This window comes from Larus michahellis, chromosome 1 (genome assembly GCF_964199755.1).
Source record: "Larus michahellis chromosome 1, bLarMic1.1, whole genome shotgun sequence".
In the NCBI taxonomy this organism is placed as follows: Eukaryota; Metazoa; Chordata; class Aves; order Charadriiformes; family Laridae; genus Larus; species Larus michahellis.
The window spans coordinates 9667200-9688575 of NC_133896.1; the positions used below are offsets into that span (position 1 = coordinate 9667200).

Here is a 21376-nt window from a genome sequence, read left to right on the forward strand (position 1 = left end):
CTTGAGCAGCAAGAGAAGAGGTAAGCAGTTGCACAATCTTCATTGGTATCATTCACATTCACACGTTGGGAAAAGAATTCCCAGCTCAAGAGTGGGCTCAAAATTAAAAGAGAAACATCCCCAAGGCTTTTGGAATAGGAAAAAGAAAAGAAGCTGCAGAAGCTCAACTCTCATGAATTGTTAAAACAAAACAAACAGCTGGATGGCAGAAGGGTTGTTCTCTGCCATAAAACATTTCCTGAAACTCTTTCTTCCAAGATCCATGCTGATTATTTATTTGTTTTAGTTTTTCTTTCTCATGAATTGATTTGATTAAAAAAAACTTAGGCATCTCATCTTCTGAATATGACGAGAGGATGCTAGCAATAATTTTGCCAGTTTCTTAAGTGCCATCAATTAATCCCTTCTTCCGAGCATATGGTGGAAGAGAGCAAGGGATTCATCCCATATCCTTCTTTGCCTGTAACCCTTTGTCTGTAATCTAAAAGTTAATTACCTGTTTCCACCCTCATTTCATCATGAACCTTCTGTCCTCAGTCCTGCAGATCCATTTGCAGCAAGTGTAGTAACACTGAACGTAAGGTGTTTAAAGTAAACCGGACAGTGCTGACTGCAGCTGAGAGTGACTTCATGAACAGGTCATCTGGCAGAAGGAAAGAGGTGGTGACATTGGCATGAGGGTCATGACAAGTACTGTAGGCCCCCCTGCCATAGTGCTGCCTGCATGGCTTTTATCACCTCTCTTTCTTTTTTGAGGTCTGTATCTCATGGAAGGTGAACTAAGAACATCCATGGAGAAGTCGGTGAAATTCTGCTCTAAAAGCATGACCCTGAGCCGGATCTTGTAAGAGGACACTTGTGTGCACTGTTGTGATTATCAGCTGTTTGCTGTTTTATTCCAAGTTTCTCAAAGCTTTTCTGAAAACAGAGTTTCAATGATCAGAAAAAAACAGCCGATGTTTTAGCCTGGCACTGTCTTCTGTAAAACCAGAGTTAAATTTCAAAAATTTCACCTGTAGTTTATCTGCCCACACCTAGAACCTAGAACCGCCTTCCCTTTTTACTTTCTACCTGAAAGTCGTGTTAGCCCAATTTGTACATCTGTATTCCCACTGTTGGAATATTTTTCATGGCTTAGTATTCTCCACAGAAATTACACAATGAAAGGCAGTACATTTTAAGTGCCAAAACTTGCTGGGATGCTTTGCTGGCTCTGTCACTGACTGCCTATCTTGCTCGGCTGATGGCTGATGGCGTTAGTGGCACGTTTCCCTCGTGGGTTCAGGGACTCTCAAGCTGACTGCAGGGGAGACAGATGGGTCACATCTGTATTTGCAAGTTAAACAAGGCCAAAAGACGGTATGGGCCCGCAGTAACCCGTGATGTTTGTTAGCGTGCTCACTGGACTGGTTTTTGCTTTTGTCAACTAGCACATTTCCAAACTGCCTATCATAAGCTGGGGGGATGTGAAGGGATCCCAGGAGGCAATATGGATGAGACCACTCGGTTTTGAAGGGAACAAGGGTTTAGCTGTATGGACAGAAGCTGTGCTGGGCTGCTCTGTCTCAGGATCTGCAAGTAGTGTCTGGCACATTTTCTTTATTGATACAGACTTAGACTTGGGGTCTGGAAGCTCAAGTCAGAGCTGTGCTGGGGGCAACTGTACCATATTCCTGTAATTACACAGGCTTTTCCTCCACCCGTCTTTTGTTTGTTTTGTCTTCTTAGATGTAAGCTCATCAGGGAAGGCATTGACACTTGCTCTTTGTTTGTAGAGTGTTTAGTACCATGTGGCCCTGACCTGCATAGATTTCACTGCAAATAAAGGCAGTTGAATCTACTCTTGCCTCTTTGCTTGTGGTTTGCAATGTTTTCCCTGACTATAGCTGTACCGTTAAGGGAGGAACAAAGGCTAGCTACTTAAGAACTGTAAAACCTGCTTCACTTCAGCCCTGGCTATTTAATTTTGTAGGCTTATGTCAGACTCTTAAGGTTAAAAATGTTTCTTTTCTTGTCTTGGCTTGAACAGTAAATGGAATGTTTCAAAGGCAAAAAAAAAAAAGAGTCCATACGACGCAGGCCAGAGTGATGCAGCCTTGCCTGTTTTTCTTGATCTGAAACACTTTATTAGCTGGAGCACAATATGGCCTTGCCGTCTCAGTTTCCATCCCATTTTTGGATGGAAAGTTGCACACCAAACAGGCCCAGAAGCAATCATTTGCTCATGAACGGGCAGACGTTTGCTCCCTTTCTTTGCAGCGTAACATTTTCTTGGTCAGACTTTTCTTCATCCCTTCCTCCTCCATGAATGCCCCCAAAACTGCAGAGTAGATAATTTTGGCTTACCATGAGCAAAGCTCTGAGACGATAATGAGAACCAGTGAAGAAACTCTCCATGTCTTACATGATACAGACTTGAACTCTGCTGAGGGGGCCGCATGCAGCAAGGTCAGGAGTGTGATGAAGTATAAGTTTGGAAGGGGAATCTGCTGGAGAGATAGTATAACCCACTGAGTGATAAGTGCTGACAGACTGGCACCCTGGTGTTTGAAGTGCTTTCCCTTGCGGCAGAAGTATGTCTCTGATCCTGTTGTGTTATGGCCAGACTCGGTCTGTTTTGGAAGCCTATACTTTCTTCACATGGAGACTCAGAAAGATTCAGGCTGAATGTATTTAACAGACCCCTGAATTTTGGGCCATGGTTAAAGATAAATTTTAAAGATTCGATATGGCCTTCCCAAAAGGCATTTGTAAGAATAATCATAAGCATATGTCAGTGCATTTACATTATTATTATTATATGTTTACATTAATGTTTTTCTAATACTTCACCATTAAGTTACTGTGTTTAGCGTGTTAGTTCATAGGAATAAAAGTATTAAGTTATGATTTCAAAAGAATGATAAAACAATAACACTGGGGAAGTTCAGTCATCTTCTAGTACTTAACAAATTGCGAGCATTATTCAATCTGTCCAGGCAGGCTCTTGCATGGTTCCTGTTCTTCTCTGTTTCTTTCCTGTGGGTTTAGCTTGAGAGTGCTCCCCGTATGGCCACACAGGGAGAAAAACTGAAATATGTGAGTGAGACCCAGGGTGGGAGGTGGAAGATTAAGTGAAACGTCCTGGGACCTTCCAGGAGAAAGCTGCTCTGCTCTTTACGCAAACCTCGGTGACAGAAATAATATCCGAAGCTGGTCATGGATGATTTGACTAATATGGGATCTTAAGAAACAGTAGCGGTATGTTTTCAGTTCCTTGAATCAGTTTACTTTGGTTACATTTTTGAATTTATATATATGTATAAAGAATTACAAATTTTGTAAATGAAAAAGCTTGGGAGAGAGAAAAAAAGAGATTATTCTTTTTTTTACCTGTAGTTTCTAGTCTAGGACTGGGGCAAGTTCCCCATCCCATTTGCTGTATCTCCAGGACAGCAATATTGTGTCACATTTTCAGAAGATTTCTGGTACCTGACATAGAAATTCTGTCATCTAGGCTGGTTCTTTGACAACCAGTGATCAGAACACTTCACTGCTTTAGAAGACAATAGGAGGCAAGGGTATAATCCTTAATAGTACACAGGACTAATCAGGCCTCTCTTTAACTACTTGAATACAGAGGGCATATCTGCACAGATAATAGAAGAAAACACTGTTTTCGTTTTGATTAATAATAATAAAGCACTAACAGACATGCAGATATGTCAGTTTTCAGTGATTTGCAGCCATGCTCCCCTCCGCTGGAAACAATGAGAAATAATTTACAAGCGCTTTCATTATCAGCATCCCAAAGGATAACTGTCTGCACTTTCATTCCTTCCCAGTCTCTAACGTATATGCACTAGGCTGCATTTTTTCACCATGCAATCAGAAAGCATGTATTCCTCAGGACCTCTGGGTCATTCCTGCAGAGGGTGGACACTGAATGAGAAAGACACCAAGGAAGCAGAAATGTTGTCGTGTTATTTTTAAATGAGCTTAGTAAAACATTGCCTTTATTTTCTCTCCGCTTCACAGACTTACTGTGAGAGGCAAGACCATGTTGTTTGCCATCACATTCCAGCTGTAGTGCTGACATTTGTAGCGTTTCAGTTCTTGGCCTTAGAATCTTCTCATTTCCTTTATCACGGAATCGCTTTTGTGTAGTGTGACATTTTCTTTGATTTCCTCTCAAGTAAGAACACTACCACAATAAAGACACATACACCTAACATTGCTAATATATTTTTCCTTTCTAGTAGCAGAAGGGTAAGAGCCTGTTACACAACCATCGGAGGGATTCATTCCTTTGCCTCCTACAGCAGAGGACCATGCTCAGACATGTCGGGGTTTTATGATGGTTCAGCAAATGCTACTCAGTGAAGGGCATTATGTAGGGAGCAACTCTACATAGATCTGGAACCAGAGAAACAAAAGTGATTGTTCTAGTAATGTTTTTCGTTGTTTTTGGAAGCATTTATTTGGTCAAATAGATAAACAAGTGATAGCATATCCTACATTTTCTCCTCCCGTATAGGATCTGATATTTAACTAGAGTCAACAGAAGGTGCTAAAGAGCTCAGGTTGGTAGTTTCAGTGTCTGGTGGTTTCTGTTTCTCCCTATTGATTATGCATGTAGCTTCAAGTGACTGGGCTGCCAGCTTCTATTTTCCAGGTACCTAAATAGAAAGGAGGTGAGTCTGAACCTTAGAGAGATTATCAAATATTTTTACACTAAATTTATTAAAGACAAGCTCGACTTTCATTCAAATTATCTGAACGAATGTGCTCACTAATTATTCTGTCAAAAGAATTCAGAAATGGAACTCAGACAATAAATTTAATATTTGTGTACTAGAGAACACAACTATCACCAATATTAGGGTCATGATGGTCACGGTCCTTTTCTACCTAATTAGTGCAACTTCTATGAAGACAGTGGACACACACCAAGGTATCCCTCACTGACTACTCTCTGCATTACTCTGATACAGGTCTATAGTGGACACTTTGTTATAAATCTTTATTATAAATCTCTGCTTCTTTCATTAGCTTGTGAAGACATTTGGTAAAATAAAAGGAAGTTAATTGCTGGGAAAAGAATGAGGAAGGAAAATGAGAAGGAATAATCAGATAATCACTATTTGCAACTGTAAACTTTTCTACAGTATTGATCATCATGATTTAGGAAAAAAAAATGCATTTTCTCATTATTATGTTTAGAAATTGCATGATCTCAAGAGGCTTGAAAGCCTTCAAAGATATTGAACATGGGCAATAGTATCGTGATGGGTAATAGTATTCTTGACAATTTATATATTTGATCTAAGTATAAATGCATCTACTTAGAAAAGGCAAATTAGCATTCATCTTTGATGTCATGTATGAATTTTAAAACATGGAATCTTCAGTATTTATTTCTCTGAATGAGATTCAGTACAAAGCTTTCATGTTTACTTCTGCAACTCATTTGCTCAGGAGAATCAATTTACCTGATGGACACCTCTCGCGTTATGAGACAGCTATTTGCCTTTCTAGAGATCCAGTTCATCTTTGTGAAAACAGAATTAGGCTGTCAGCATGCAGTTCTTTAAAATAAGCTCCACACTTCACCGATGTGGTGGGTAAGATCATGACATAGTTTACGGATCTACACAGGATTTTAGAAGGAATTCATAGGGATTCCTGTGGGGCTTGACCTTGTTGACAGTGTTATTGACATAACTCATTTTCTTCTCTGTTACACAATGGAAATCTAAAATGTAGGCTTATTAAATAGCCTCATTGAGTTCTAGGAGCGTTACAGCTTCTTTCACCTTTTTTTTTTTTTAAATTCAAGTTTTATTTATTAGCCTGTACATTTTCATATTAGGGGAATTTCCTGTGGACAGAAATGAACCAACTATTTGATATACTATGTGTGATTAAGAAATATTTCAAACTGAAGATTCTGGAATAAATTGCCTGCTTTTTCTTGGTGTGGAGGGTGAAAAGCTAAAAAAAAACCAGAGAGTAATTCTGTTTTTCATTAAGATGCTTCTGCTGTAACAATTGATATAACAATTATAAAAAGCTTTATAGGAACTGAAACTGAAAACTACAGTGCAGAGAATGTGATGTTGTTTTGCACTTTGTCTCCTATTTTATACTTTAGATTTTCTCAGTATTGTGCAGCACAAATTTAGTGAGCAGTTTAAAAAACAGACTGCTAATCAGTGACACTGCTTGTGTTTTTCATTCTTGTGGGTGCTTCTGAAGAACCCCTAACTATATTATGAACGTTATTTTGCAACAAACTTCGTGCCTGTGTAATTGATCACTATTTTGTTGACTTTTTCCTTTTACACCGAAAAAGAATCATGGCCCTGCATTAAAAAAAAAAAAAAGAAGAATAAAAATTACATTTCAGATTATATTGGCTTAGTGTATTGAATATGTTCCCAGAGATATGTCCGAGAATCTATCTTGTTCTGCAGTAATAGTTTATAATTAAACTTCTTTTTCCCTGGAGGGCCCTTGTTTTGGCTTTCTAAGAGCAAAAATGCAATGTGATAGATGTGTCTTTGTTTTTTTCACCTCAGATGAATGGAACAAATGTCCAGATTCGCCTAAATTGCTGCCAACATATAATCTTTAAAAATTTAAAAAAAAAGAGCTGTTTGTTTATTTGAAGGAATTCTGCCAGTATTTGGAAGCAACATAAATACAAGAACAAATGGTTATTTAATTATTTTAAAGCACTAGTATTGTATTTATTGGCCTATTGTTTGTACTAAATTGAGCTGTTGTCATGACGTTAGTCTTCTTAATACAACACACAAATATGCAGTTAATATCCTGAGGATTTAAAAAAAAAAAGATGTTGCCTTGTCAGATGTCTTTCAGAACTGGCTTTGTTGTGACAGTTGTGTTAGATTGTCTTTCGTTTGGGTATTGTTCCTGTAGTCAGTTCACACAGGGTAATCAGCTCAGTCTTTTTCCACTTCTAACTCTATTAAACCTGTTTTACCAAGTCTGAAGAGTTCCCCCCTCCCCCTCCGCTCCTTTTGCAGGTGCTCTTCACAGAGATGCTCTGCAGCTTCCGAGCGGTGGCATTGGCCAAAGTCCGACCCAGCAGGGCTGAACAGGGCTGTCAGACAGAGAAATCAAGGTCCACAGTTTGGCTGATTGGGTCGAATGGTTTTTGTGAGGACGTGTTAGCTCAATGCCTCACGAACGCATGCGTTTCCAGCCTTGGCTGTGGCTGATAGCATGTTACCGTCGGGAGGGCAACATGGCCTTTTGGTCCCCCTCTGAAAGCTCTGCTTTTATTTTGAATGCTGCAATTAGTGGAATTAATGCGTGAGGGTTTTACAGGCAACATCCTGCCTGAAACCACATGTTGGACAAGGCTAAACTAGAAGATACACTCAGGGTCGGGGTTAGTCTGACACACAGGAAAGGAGAGGAGCTGTTGCAGAGTTTCGAAATTTTGTGTCCTCTAATCCAGATATCAGACCGGGCCAGATCCCAGCGAATGTATCCTTTAGTTCATTACTTGCACCTACTGAATTTTAAAAATTAGAACAGGGTTTTCAGAGTGACCAAACTCCTTCAGTTGTTTTTTTTGTTTCTCTCTCTGTCTTTGGGTGTACCAGGGAGTCATAGATAACTATCTTGCAGCAGTAGCTTTCTAAACTGAACATCAGAATGAGGTACTTCGCATGAGCGGAGAGGTTTTGGATGTCCTGTGACTGAGTTTGATAGTCTCCTTCAATGGCACAATCTGCCAGAGGTGGGTATGCACATTCCCATTCAACTTTTGCTATTTGAACAGCAAATAATTTCTGTTTTTTTCCTCCCTTTTTGAGAGGAAGACTAACGAGAGGCAATAATACCTCCCACACTGATTGCCATCGTATCCCAGTCTCAAGCTTGCCCCAGTCCATCTTGACACAACCGAATACAGATGCAGTGGTGGTTTGGGGCAGCCCCCGTGGGAAGAGGTGGGAAGCGCTTGTGGGAAGAGTTGGCTCAGCAGGACTTGCTCTTACCTACCCTTCACCCCCTCGCCAGCTCTTTACCCCTGATAGCCCCAGCTATCCCCCCAGCCAGCGCTCGCCCTTGGCAATGGTGCATTGCTGCTTTATGGCCAGCTTTGCTCAGGTCCCTGTCCTTCTCGCTGGCTTCCTCCCACTGCTGAGGCTGTCCATGACAAACAGCAGCATTGTTTCCCAGTCTGGTTTCTGAGATTTCTCACCGTGCCTCCTGCCCCCAGAGTTAAGCAACTGCCGTTGCACGGAGCACTGAACTCTGCATGACCAGTTTGAGGGATTTCTCAACTGCGGCGTCCTGGGGTACGGCACCAGAGCCTGCCTCCAATTAGCTCAAGAGCACAGTTCCAGACACATGTATTTGGTTCAGCAAATGCTATTTGTTTGTTGGGTGATGATGTTTTTCTAAGCTTATGCTTTATTCATAGCATGAGTGACATTTCTGCAAGAGGTGGTGATGTGTCTCTCGGTCTTAGTTTTTTTCTGGTTTTGGAAATATACGTCAAACTGCTATAGCAGTGCACATTAGATTGCTTATGTATGAGTAAAATCACAATGATAACCAGGGACTTATACATTAAATTAAACAAATATAGTCACTAGGTTTTAAAAACAATATGTCATTACCGTGATGAAAGAAATACTTTTGATTCAAGGATGGAATAGATATCGGGTTTAAATTTAATTTTGTATTACTATTTTGTGATTATCATTCTTGGATTGCTCGTGGGATTTAAATGCACACCTTTCAAAATGAAATGTATAAATATGAATATTTAGACAGCTCATTTCAAGATTACTAGGTACTTTATTACCTCACCTACAAGACAATTTCATATTTGCTTTGATCCTCTTTGATCTCAAACAGATAGCAACCAGCTTTCAGCAGTGTCTCTTCATAATGTTTCTTTTTCATTATTCCCATGCCTTAGACTAAATTGCTTCCACTGAAGATGTTCAGTGGCCCAAATGACAGTATTTGAATTCTGAATTCATTGGATCTCTCTTTCTGTTTTTTTTTTCTTTTGGCCAGTTTTCAGATTAATAATGTGAAAGTAGATAAGTTTCAGGGAAAAAAAAAAAAGAAAAAGAGATTAAAAAATTATATTTCAGTATATTAGCTCAATAATATGATTATGCAGCATCAAAAGAATAAAGCTGTGCATTTCTCCAGTGCCCTGAGAATACCTTTTTTTAAACCTTTGCCTCTCAGAGATTTGTATTCCTGTGGGAACGTAAGTGATACCAAGGGCAGCAGATTTTGAGTGCAGCTGTAGTTATCATTAAAAGAGATAAGTATTTGAAGGAATTTTGATATTTCAGCCGTTCTGTGATATCAAAGGTCTCTTGTGTGAAATACAGAACTATGCCAACAAAAATATTGATGACCATTGATTGCTACTTTGTGCTCCATTAAAAGAAAAAAGCCTCCAGGATGCATTCTGTTTTTAATATTTGAAAAATAAGGTCATAATAAGCTGTAAACTCATACTCGGGTGCTGAGAATCACGATTATTCCCTATGGAACAAGACATACATATACGTATGCCTATATCTGAGTAGGCACCAGTTACTTTTCTGTGAATCTTGCATCATTTACATCCTTAGACTATTACGGATGTAACAACATTACAAATAAATTTTAAATTGCTTTTACATTGGCAAACAGAAGTTTGGATCAAATACATTGAAAGAAATGCAGAATTTTTTTATTTTCTGAGATTCTAAAGTTCACATATTACAAAGCAGTACAGTGTATGTTCTGATTGTATTTAACTTTCCTTACCTAGTAATATGAAATAATAGAAAAATAAGTTTTTTTATCTAAAGTCTAGAAGCCTAGAAAATGAATGAATAGTTTGAAGTACTGCCTTCAGCTGTCACATTGAGAAGTGAAGGGTCACCACATCGAAGAAGCTGCTCAGTAGCCTCTGCAGGACTGACCAAAGCAATGAAATCTGTGTCCTGTGTACGTGATGAAACGCTAAAACATAGCTGAAAGCAAGCTAGTGTTATATTGAGAGGTTCCGTGTTCATTGTAACTCCTGAATCATCTATTAGATTTTCTTGTTTTTTATAGTTTAAGCTTGTTTTTGCCAAATATCAGTCTCAGAACTTTGCGCCCTGCACTTTGACAAGAGGCAGTGGTGTAAAAGTGGTGGGAAGTGAACCTTTAGTAGTATCCTTTCTCTATCCTTTCTCCTTTTGCCATTCTCCCAAAGCAAAACTTGGAGACCCTTTCAAGCTATTTGCCAGTGTTCACTATTAATCTACACCCTATATCTACATTTTTTAAAATTTGGGTTTGAATCTTATTCAACCAAGTCTGATATCCATCCATTATTCATCTAAGAAACAATGCACGCTAACTGTATTGTGTTTTTCCTATTGCAAAACCTTGTCTGTCTTTTTTAAAAAAATATTATGATTTTATTTTTCTGAAGGCAGAATGGATTCAGACGCAGTACCTGCCAAACTTGGAGAGACTTCAGACATAGGTTCCAGTTTTTACCAGTCTCTAGTGCTTTGTGGATCCATACTCAGGCTTTTTAACTTTGAACATGCTGATATTTTTTAGCCATTTAATATATGGGAGTCAAAAAGTCATATTGGCACGGAGGAAAATACAGAAAAGCAGTTTATAAGCCCATGAAAGAATGCCGTTGTATTACAGCTGCTTAACAAGTTATTGCACATCAGCTGAAGTACTGTAATTGTCTGTCCATGCACTTGAGCTTGCCCAGAGTGAGGTAAACATCCATGTGCTCCAGGGATTACTCATTAAATGAAGCATTATGTTTTAATACTAAGAAGTCTCTGCTGTCCTTCCATTATTTTCTACTTTAAAGACAAATTTACTCTGCATAAGGGTAATTTTAATTATGTGGTTTGCTGTGTGTATATGTTGGATGTTTTTCAATTGCTCATGCAGACTGTAGACAAACTCATACATATGTGCGCACACAACATTTTCCCTGCTATAATTAGGTATTTCTGGCATTTTGCAATAGCAGGATCAAGGCCAAATTGTAGCTACCTTTGGAAAATATTAAAAGTAGCTGTAATTGAAAAAGGAGGTGTAACTTTTCTGATATAAAACTTAATGAGGATTTTTTTTTTTCAGAAAGTGTAATGTTTTCCACCATCATTTCAATGTTAGTTTTGATCAAAGAAGTCGTGGAATTTTTGAATACGTGTATTTTTTGAAACAGCTCTGAAACTCACTAGGCAATGACAGAAATGTCATTACATTGTTGTGATCCTCTGCACGTTACTAACTTAACGTGAAACTTGACTTTTGATTGATATAATCAAAATAACTGAATAAGTTTTTAATTCTAAATAAGTAAATATAACTAATTAGATCCTTTGGAATAATACTGTTTATAATAGTGAGTTGAAAAAATCGTTGTTGTTGTAAAAGGAAAGGAACCTTTTTCTGTAGGGCCAGCTCACTGTAGCATTTCTGAGATGTAACACATCTGGATATTTATTACCCTTCATGATTCACTAGAAGGGATATTGCTAAAGAAGCTGTATTCTGACAGGCCCTTAAATTAACGACTTTGTATGTATGAAGTATGAAGTATATAAAGTACAATTGTTTTTTTTAGTATTTATATTTTTCTACTTATCCATTAGAATGCAACAAACTCAGATGAGGAATCCCTTTCACGAGCTGTAAATTTCAAGTTTTAACCTATTGACTTCATGCAAGTAAAAATCCTCCAGTGGGAGTAAGATGTTCATCATATCTTAACATAAAGTCCAGGAGTCAAGGAAACGCCTGACTGGAATAAGCAAGTAGCTCATCCAGTCTGCCATTCTGGCACCAAGAGTGGGTAAGATCAGATGTTTCAATGGGAGACATAAATCTTCACAATTTTACTGTTCTAAATCACAAGATGATGTTTTTTACAGCACTCGCACCTTGAAACATAGAGCTTATAACTGTTTTTCCACATAGTCAGTATATAGTGCAAATATGAAAATACATTTCTTAAATTATCTATCCTAACGATTTTGAGAACAGAAGAATTTAAACATATATTATCAACTTTTGCAAAAGTAAGTCCCCTTTTCCCCCTCTTTTATTTAAATTATAAGGAGAGTAGAAGTTTTGTATGTGGGAAAATTTGGCCATTTCAGTACAGTAAAATTTAATTTTGCTGCAGTGTGAGAGAGGCAGAGGGCCTTGTCAGGAAGAGAGGTGACAGAGCTACCCAAGTCCTAGGTGTCCTGGGATGCTTTTTCCACCCTACCACCAAAGTTATTCACCAAGAATGATGAGTGGGAGCTCTTCTGCTACTGGTGTTGAGCCACTGTTGTCTGTGAAACCTGAAGGGTTTCTCTTTCACTGATCTAAGCTGTGATTTTTGCCCCACCCATGTATTTGCCAACCTTGGCAAAAGGTTTTTGGTTGAATATTCAAAGCTGGTCCTGGATTCTGACCAAAGATTTAGTTGTGAAATGTTGCATCTCATTTTGTGCAGTGACAGCAGCAAGGTATTTTTCTTCGGCAGCAAATACTTATTGGGTCTGACCACTACTATCACCTTCTTAATTTTCTCTGACCAATTTTCTCTTGATTTCTCAGCCACTCTGTGAGTCTATTATGCAAAGTAAAGTAATGAGGTAGCACGCATAATGCCTCTAATGTTAAACCAGTTGGATGATCATCACAACTCAACCAGAATCTTCCTATTTTTATTGTCCAGTAGGATCTATTTTCTGGCTATTATGAAGATGGTGGTATTTGAGGGGAAATTAATAAGTTGTCAGGTTGCATTGTTGGTTTTGGAAGTGGTTCTTCACACATCGGATAGTAGACATACAAAATTGTTCGCCAGATGGTGTTGCAGATGCAAGAATTTTACAAGGGCTCAAAGGGAGGCTGGACAAGTACTTGAAAGTGATATCTACTTGGGGGTTACGAAATAGACAGGCCACAATAGGCTCAGGAAATCTCCTGAGCTGAAAATAGATTAAGAGAAGGGGGAGCATTAAGGGTGGGGAAATATCATATATAAATGTTCTATTCTTATTCTTCCTTACACCTACTGTTGAAAACAGACAAGTAGACTGGATAAGCCTTCAGTCTTGCCATTACAAACATTTTTATATTCTTATTTAAATAAGGAGCTGTTGTGTGAGAGGATTTTTCTGGAACAGGAAATGAATGTTGAAGGTGGAGAAAACCCAGAACTGCTTAAATGTAGAAAATCAGTAATGTGTTTTGTGATACATATTGCTAAGGAAAGCAAATTGAGAGACAACTTCAATGTTGAAAGAAGCTCAAATGCAATTACTTTCTCAGTTACAGACTGCATAGATTTGCAGCCTTGCTTTTTTAGCTTTTCCATTTCATCTCATATTACTGCGAGGAACAGATTTGCATTGTTTTTTTGGCGATTTCTCCCGGTAATTCTCGAAGTACATACAGAAGGCATCTGCTGATCTAGCTGCACGTCTCCTGAGCCCTACGTGCTCCTTTCTAAATCTGTAGCCAAACTTAAGTACCATAACTTACACTTCTGTACACATATACTATTGATAAACAAAGAAACAATCAGCTGTGCAAGGATGTCTGCTAAAGATGTTCCTCTTTTTCAGAAAGGAGATCGTTATGTGGAACAATTAAAAGGGGCACAGTCAATTCATAGTTCCTGAGTCAATTCAGTGACTCATAATATTGGAATTTATTATGCACATAAGGCATTTATTTTAATCTTCTGGTTTTTTTTCATTTGTCTCATCCTTTGTTAGGATTGGCCTTGCATGCTGGATTCTTATCTTTTTATTGTTTTGTGTTTTTTAATGTTTATACAAGCACTTCTGAAAAACAAGAATGCAGCTGAGGTGCCTCTAAAGGAATAGAGATGCTCGGGTTCGAGTGGCCTTTTTTAATTGACTCTGCGTGTCCTGACTGCCAGCGCTGGGTTATAACTTGTAAATGAGACTGGAAACAGAATACTTTCTCATCATCCACAACATTTAAATTTGCCTCTGGCAGAATTGTTGCCAAAAAAAAGGTTATGTTTATCAGGGTTATTATTGTTCTTAATATGATGAGTATTAATGATGATGGTAAAAATTATAGCTGTCCTTACTACCAAAATTGCTCTACTTAATATTAAGAAGAACAAAGTGCTGCTGCAGTGTTTTTCTTTGCATGTTTTAGTATTTTGGCAGATGATATCAGCCACAGACTTGTATCAGCCATCTGAAATAACTGCTTGCTGATCATTAGAGTGATTAGAACCCACGAGCTTACAGATACTCTGGAACCTGTCAAGATAAAATGCTGTGAGAAGGTATTTTTCCAGAAAGTCCATCTGAAAGAAAACCTGCTTTTTGCCTCCTCTCAGTTTATTAATGGTGTGAGACAAGAGCATTTTAGCTATAATTTTCTTGGTACAAATTATTAGTCATTTTTGTTCTTTTTAGATGATGCTTTCAGTGGGCTTTTTTTTTTTTTTTTTTCTTCTCTCACCATATGTCTTGGTCGTTCACAAATCTCCATAATAATAAAACTCACAGTTTACATGTATGATGTCTATGTTTTTTCTGGGTTCCGGGGAAGTGTGACTGTTCTCTGTGTCCTGGAAAGGCAGTTGTGAGATCTCACCCTGAGTTGTACATTACGCACAAAGAACTAGTGACGAGCTCTTTCTGTGCCTCAGGAGGAGCACAAAGCAGCTGTAGTGGGACTAAGGGTCCAGACAGCTGATCTCATTGAGGATGGAGGATGGTCAGCATAACAGAGAAAACGTTCGATAGCTTGTCAATTCATGACCCAAAGGTCTGAGAGACTTCCATTCCCTCAGACAAATGCTGATCCCCATTAATATGAATGGTTGAACTTCATTTGACATCAGTCAGTCCTGGGTCTGAGTGCAAGTACATTATTCCCTGTGCCATTAATGCAGGTCACATACCCCAGCTGAGCAGACAAGGGAAGCAGAGTTTCCAGTAGTTATTGTTGTTTTGCTTTTGCGGTACTGTGTGAAGATGATCAATAGGTTTATTCCTCTGTAACTGTGTTCCACGCTTGAGTATTATAAAGCTCGTCCTTACACTTGTGCGTGTTTATTTAAAACTGATATGCTATGTCAGATAACCCATTTGACTCGGTAGAAGGAAGCGTATCGTATTTAAGAGAGTGGCATTGATAACTGCTGATTAATATAAACTCATTCCACTCCTTAGTCACTTCAAGTCCTTCTAGAATGGCTACTGAATACATTCAGCATCAGCTTCCCCAGCTGTGAAACTGGAATAGTAGGAAAACATTTCTGTTGCAGATTCAGTATTGTATGTACTAGTTACTGTATACTTTAAATTGAATGTATGAAAGGTGTTATATAAGTTTTAAAAACTACATCTTATTTGTGTTTTATTCCTCTCTGGGCACAGGAATTTCAGTATTGCATTGCAGATTTAAAAAAAAAATTAAAAAATCAAGGATTAATTTGTCTAAAAAGTTATCACCTCTCCTCATTTTAGAGGTGTTTACCATTTAGTTTGCTGAAGAACCCATGGACCAAGGTTCCTTTTGAACAGCCAATGTCTAGTTTTTCTGATGATTTATTCCTAGTAGTTCTGTTTTTCTGGTTCCTTGTGAAGAAATTGGCCTTCCCATGGTCGGTCCATGTAAGGCTTTTGTATAATGCATGCTCATTTAGTTAGTTGTTATATTTGTAAGCTCCAGCTGCAGCCATCACTCTCTAAATCTGTCATTGAAGGATTTTGTTTTAAATTCTGCCTGGCTTTGTCTTCAGATGTCTCTGAATTCCTCCCTGTGTTGAGTCACAGCTGTGAAAAGAGAAATCTACCTCTTTAATTCAAGGGGTCAGCGGTTTAAAAGCACTAAAGCCCAGTGGGGAATAGCTTAAGGAAGATAGTTAATCATGATGATCCCAAGGGGTTTCATAAACTTACATAGACCTCATCTGACATAAAGTGTCCTGGATATCTTCAAGCCCTGGCTTCTTTGAGGGGTGCCTGTTTTACCAGGGAGTGGGATCCTCCATAGAACAAGCACCTGTGGTGGATGTTTGCCACCTGCTCAGCCGTGGCTATGGAAACACAACTTAATCTTCTCCAACACATCCCTTTTCTAGCTAAGACGGCGTGGAGGCCAAATCCGCTCTAGTCATTTTTCTCCCCACAACCTTGAGAAGCTTTTAATGTGGTAACTACAATGGCTCCCACTTCTTGATCCATCTGGGAGATAATAGACTTGCAAGAAGGAGTTGCTAATTTGGACAAAAAAGAGAGATCAGGCTGGAACACACGGCTGATATTTTGTCTTCTGACTGACAGAACTCATTGGCTTAGTTTGAGGGTCAGCAGTCCATCCCAGCGATATTTCTCACCCAGCTTCCTCTTCTAGCTCCAGTAGGGGAATCCTGGAAGAAATCCCCTTCTTGTCTCATCAATGCAGACAAAAGCGTTACTTCAAATACAGTGTCAATAATTTTGATGCTTAGTTCTGTGTTTAGTTCTCATGGCGTGGGCAAACCAGGACTGTGGCAGCCTTGCGATATTGGATTAAGTGATATAGCTAATGCTGTGTCTGTACCTGTTCTATGTGTACTTCACTTGTCCTGTGCACACATTGCTATTCTTGATACAGGGATTTAGGATCTGCTTGTGAATCAGCTCTTGAATTACTGCAGCTTTCAGACAGTTTTATCAAAGGAAGGCCTTCTGGATTTCAGTCAGATTTCAGTAGTAAAGGAGTTGATTTGTAAGCAGATCAGGTAGGCATTGCCCTCATCAGAAAAGTCCTTGGAAAGATAAGGATGATTGCTAGAGGGTAGGAAAAGCCATTTGATGGCTGTCAGAGACTTAAGTGATCAGTGGAAAGGTGTTGGATGTTGCTGAAGACCTTCAATGTGTGATCCAGTTCAGTTATTCCTTTGTCCATTAGCTGTTAAAGAAACTAATAGAAAAATTTAGGTTGGAGGGTACATCAGGAGGTCATATTGTCCCATTTGCAGCTCAAAGGGTCAGAACTCCCTCAAGATCAAGACTGCCTCATCGTCTCAGGGGGAAAACGAAATTAGAGGTAGTGTTTTATATCCTACCTTTTTTGTATTAATCTTATGGTTATGGCAACTCCCCAGTAACTAACTGGTTAACTGCCTAAAAAGCTTTGCTATTTTTCAGTTAAGTATTGATTCATCTGTGCACCCTCTGTCCTCACTTTGTCCTCACGAGACAAAGGAAAGTTATTGTGGTTTTAAACCAAAGTGGAAATAGTTCTGCGTTGAATGGAGGTGGTGATGCTTGAATTCTTGTTTTCTTTTTCAGTATGGCTGTTTCAGATTCCAGGAACTGTCATGCTAGAACCCTTCACAAAGCAGTTTAAAAATAGACCAGCAAAACAACTCTATTGCACCAAATAGAAATTGATTTCTGCTGCAACACAAGCAGAAAGTTCTCTTAGGGTCTGATAGCAGCATGTTCTAACCCTTGAAAATGGTAAAGTTGGTCATCAGTGAACACAGGACTGTAAAAGCTTTGATAACCTGCTGTCTGAACTCACGCTGGCCATGTGTTACTCCTTATGCAGCTCTGTGAAGTTCTTGTTTATGGGAAATTAAACTGTGATTGCTTGTAATTTTCTGCAGTTTGCTCAAGGGCTTAAATCAAGAGTAGAACACTGGAAGAAGTGGTATGTGAGTCATGGGTCTCGATGCAGCAATCACAGCCAGCAGCGTGTAGTCCCTGGTGAGAAGGGTGGCCGGGTGACTAAGGCACTGCCTGGAGGTCAAGGGGATGTGGGTACTGGTCCTAACTGGTAGGGTGACCTTATGCAAGTGATGTCATCTCCTATGCTAACATTAAAAAAAAATCAATTAACTCATAATGGCAAGGAGAGAGGATAGAGATGAGAGGCATTAAAGCTTTTAAACTGCTCGGGCGATGAGTACCTGAGGGAAACCCGTCAAGAGGAATAGGTCCACATTAAGTTAGTGAATTGTGTAAGCTTACAAATGGGCTGTGCTACAGTGTCTCTGCTGGTTCTCTGTCACACGTCCTCCAAATGTAAATGAAATCAAACAGCTAAAAAAAACTAGGAAGAATGCAGATGCATTCAGCCTAACAAAAAAATAACTGGGTTAATGTGCCAACACAGAACACTGCACTGCAGTGTACACGTTCATATGTATATCATTTTACATATTGTCTGCACAAAATGTTGATCCAAAATTAGTTGGGCAATAGATGTAAAAACCCCTCCTCCAACAGAGTTCAAGTGTATAGTCATGAATTATTAAATCAAAATTTGTTGGAAATGTAAATTAAAATCCTTCCGGCATGTCTCTCCCTATACTGTAGTCTCTATATTAAAGCCCTGCAGACTGTGCTGTACAGAGTTCACTGACAGTGCATCAAATAATGAGGCCATACGTCGATGAAAGGAATTCTACAAAAATATGCCATTGGATATACAGTGAACATATTTGATCAAAGCCCAGCTGCCATATGAAGTACACATTTTTTAACCATCACTAAACTCTATTAACCTGAATTCTTTTGAAAACTATCAGATCACACTTTTACACAGCTGACAATGAACTAAATAATACTGGCAGTTAATGAAACTACCAGGATTAGTGCAATAAAAATAATTCGAAAAATGGTTAATTATATTAAGATGCCAACTACAACGTGCAGTTACCTGTCCTTTGTATTTCTAACCTTCTACTATTCTCTGAGAGTCCCACAGCCAGCTTTTAGATACAGCTGGGAAATCTGTGAGTGACTACAAGCATTTAAGCAGAATTCCAAACTAGTTGGCAACGCATTTCCTTTCATCAGATAAATCTAGCTACAAATTTTAGCACAATAGAGTATTTGCTGTGAAATGAAATTAACATTATAAATATATCTGTAAATGTAAATCTTAGTTCTTCTATTTCTTTCAGTTTTGGGGGAGGGTTGTTTTGGTTTTTTTCTGGTTGGGTTTTTTTCAGTAGGGTCTGATGGGTTATGATGTGCTGGGTGGCTGTGGGCAGAACCAAGGTGTTTCTGCCTGCACACAGAGGTGGCTGGCTGGTGGTGCCTCTGATGCATGTGTGGTATAGTGTGGTATGGATGTATAGTACGGAATTAATGGAGCCATACAACAGTAAGAGCTGGCTTAGGTCTGGATTGCTTGGATCAAGGACAGAGGAGCCCTACCTACTTGCATCTATAGATATATCCATGCAGACAACTTACTGGATATACCCTTTCAGAGTGTTATTTACCTTGCTGCTGTATTGTGCCTAGAAGTAAGTCTGGACTTGATTCATGACAAATTTCACCAGAGTGCTGCGTTATCTTCCCATCAAGCTGCATTTTTCACAAGCATGCAAAATGCATGGTAGGACAAGTCTCCGTTCAAGTAACTGATCTGTAAAATACCGCATTGCCCGTAGTTACTGGTGACCCCCAGAAACACCAGCTGCTCTAGACCTCTGGTAATAGAACTGTCACTGCTAGAGGACTCTTGCTCCACCCCTGCAGACCTTGGAAAGTCTCCTATGAAAGGAGTTACAGAGAACAGTTTTTCCATAGCAAAACACTGGCAAGAATTCCTGGAGGTGAAAAAGAGACTGTAATCCTTCCTTTGAGTTGGCCATTGTAGGTATATGTTTCTTCCAGCAAAAGAATGGTAGTTGCAGGGTCAGTGGCTTAGCTGGCTTGACAGTGCTGCCTGGGGTTAATTTAGGTTTTAGCAGGACAAAAGCAATCTGTTAGTGTTTAAATGTTCAGGCAAATCTCCCCAAAATGAGCATTTCTTTTCTCTGATGGCCATCATGACACTTTTCTGGCTTTTCAGTATTTTCTCAACAGCAGGCCAAGGCTGTTCCACCGGTAAAGCTTCCTGCATGCGTTCTCTCCCTGCCTGTTTTATTCAGAGCTGAGCCAAGCCACCCCAAGTGCTGCAGGTGGTGACAGACGTTTTAGAGGAAAATTCTCTGGCTCTCTGCGAAAACCTTCGGATGTCACGGTACTCGGCAGGAAGCAGTTTTCATCTAGTCTACCTTTTCATTAATGTCTCCAGCAATTTTTGTCCTACTGCCTTTTTCTTTTCTTGGATACCAAAGTTACAAAACCCGTCTTAGAATCACTTTTCATAGCTTGAGAAGTTTTTTTGGTCTGCTGGGGAAACATGCTGTACTTAAAATAATGTAACACTGAGGTTTGGCTTAGGGTTCCTTTTGATTCTTATGTGTTGCTAAATCGTGCCATACACGGCTTTCTTCTTTGGCTTGTGTTTTTTTCTTTTTCTTTTCTTTTTTTTTTTTTTTAATGATCAGACATGTAGGGTGTTCTCATGTCATTCTAAATAAAGAGCCTATGGGAAGCTGTTATTACGGACGTAATATCTGAAGTCACTGTTCCTTCCACCAAAAAAAAAAGGAAAAAAAAGAAAAAAAAATCCATCTGAGATACATCTAACTTTAGAGTGCAAGGCAGGTAGATATTTATGTGTGGAAGATATCAGTTGCCTGTCAGACTAGTGGGACATCTTCTTTATCCGCCTATCTCCTCTTTTCAATATCATTATCAGACGACAAGTTGCTTTCTATCCCATCCTTTTTCTTGGACAATAGACATTGTGCTTGAGAAACAGCCTGTAGAATGTAAAACTATAGGTCTGATTTTCTTTTTCTTTTTTTTTTAAGGAGACACAATATACAAAGAATTAGGGTTAGAGAGTAGCATTTGTTTTATCATCAGTCATGGATTTATGCATTATATGTCCAAAAGATACAATGCCACACATAAAACTTCTCAGAATCACGGTTTCTAGTGATATATAACATGTCTGTGTGCAGGGCTGTCTATCTGACACATTCTGAAAAGATTTTTTCTATGCCTACGCGAAATCTTTGGGTGTAATCCTGACCCCACTGACACTGATCTGAAAAATATCCTGGTATCTTTTGAGGATAAAGTGCTCATTTCCTATGTGTATAATTTTAAGTGCCTGATAGTAAGTTTAATGGTTAGATAAGCTCTTCATAGCAGTGTGACACAGACTCTAGAAAGGTTACCCATTCTTACCAGTATTTATCTCCAAGCAGACTACGTGCCCTGTATAAATACCTCTATCAGTAGACTAGCTTCAGAAAGATGCAGAGAACTATAAAAAAATAAACCAAGTGAGTGAGTTCATTATTCTTCCCTCATGTTTTACTTTGTCTCCATTTTTACTTTAGCTTGAGTTTATCTTAATGAACAAAAAATCCAATGTAATCCTCAAACATATTTTCTACTCATTGGAGAGCTTTATTTATTATCAGATGGTTCTGTGCAATAAAAATGGATTTTTTGCTGACTCTTTGTATTCTCAGTTG

At 38.9% G+C, this 21376-nt stretch overlaps 1 protein-coding gene across 12 annotated transcripts in view; it reads left to right on the top strand.

The window, feature by feature from the left end:
* The window catches only part of SEMA3D (semaphorin 3D), a 143891-nt gene that overhangs the window by 18361 nt on the left and 104154 nt on the right, over positions 1-21376 (top strand). Inside the window, exon 1 of one of the 12 annotated variants that reach the window (XM_074573361.1) lies at positions 7617-7753. The exons of the other annotated variants lie outside the window; for them this stretch is intronic. The gene's annotated coding sequence lies outside the window, so the exon portion shown is untranslated. Of the gene's footprint in view, positions 1-7616; positions 7754-21376 lie in introns of those variants that run through there. 12 annotated transcript variants of the gene reach the window in all.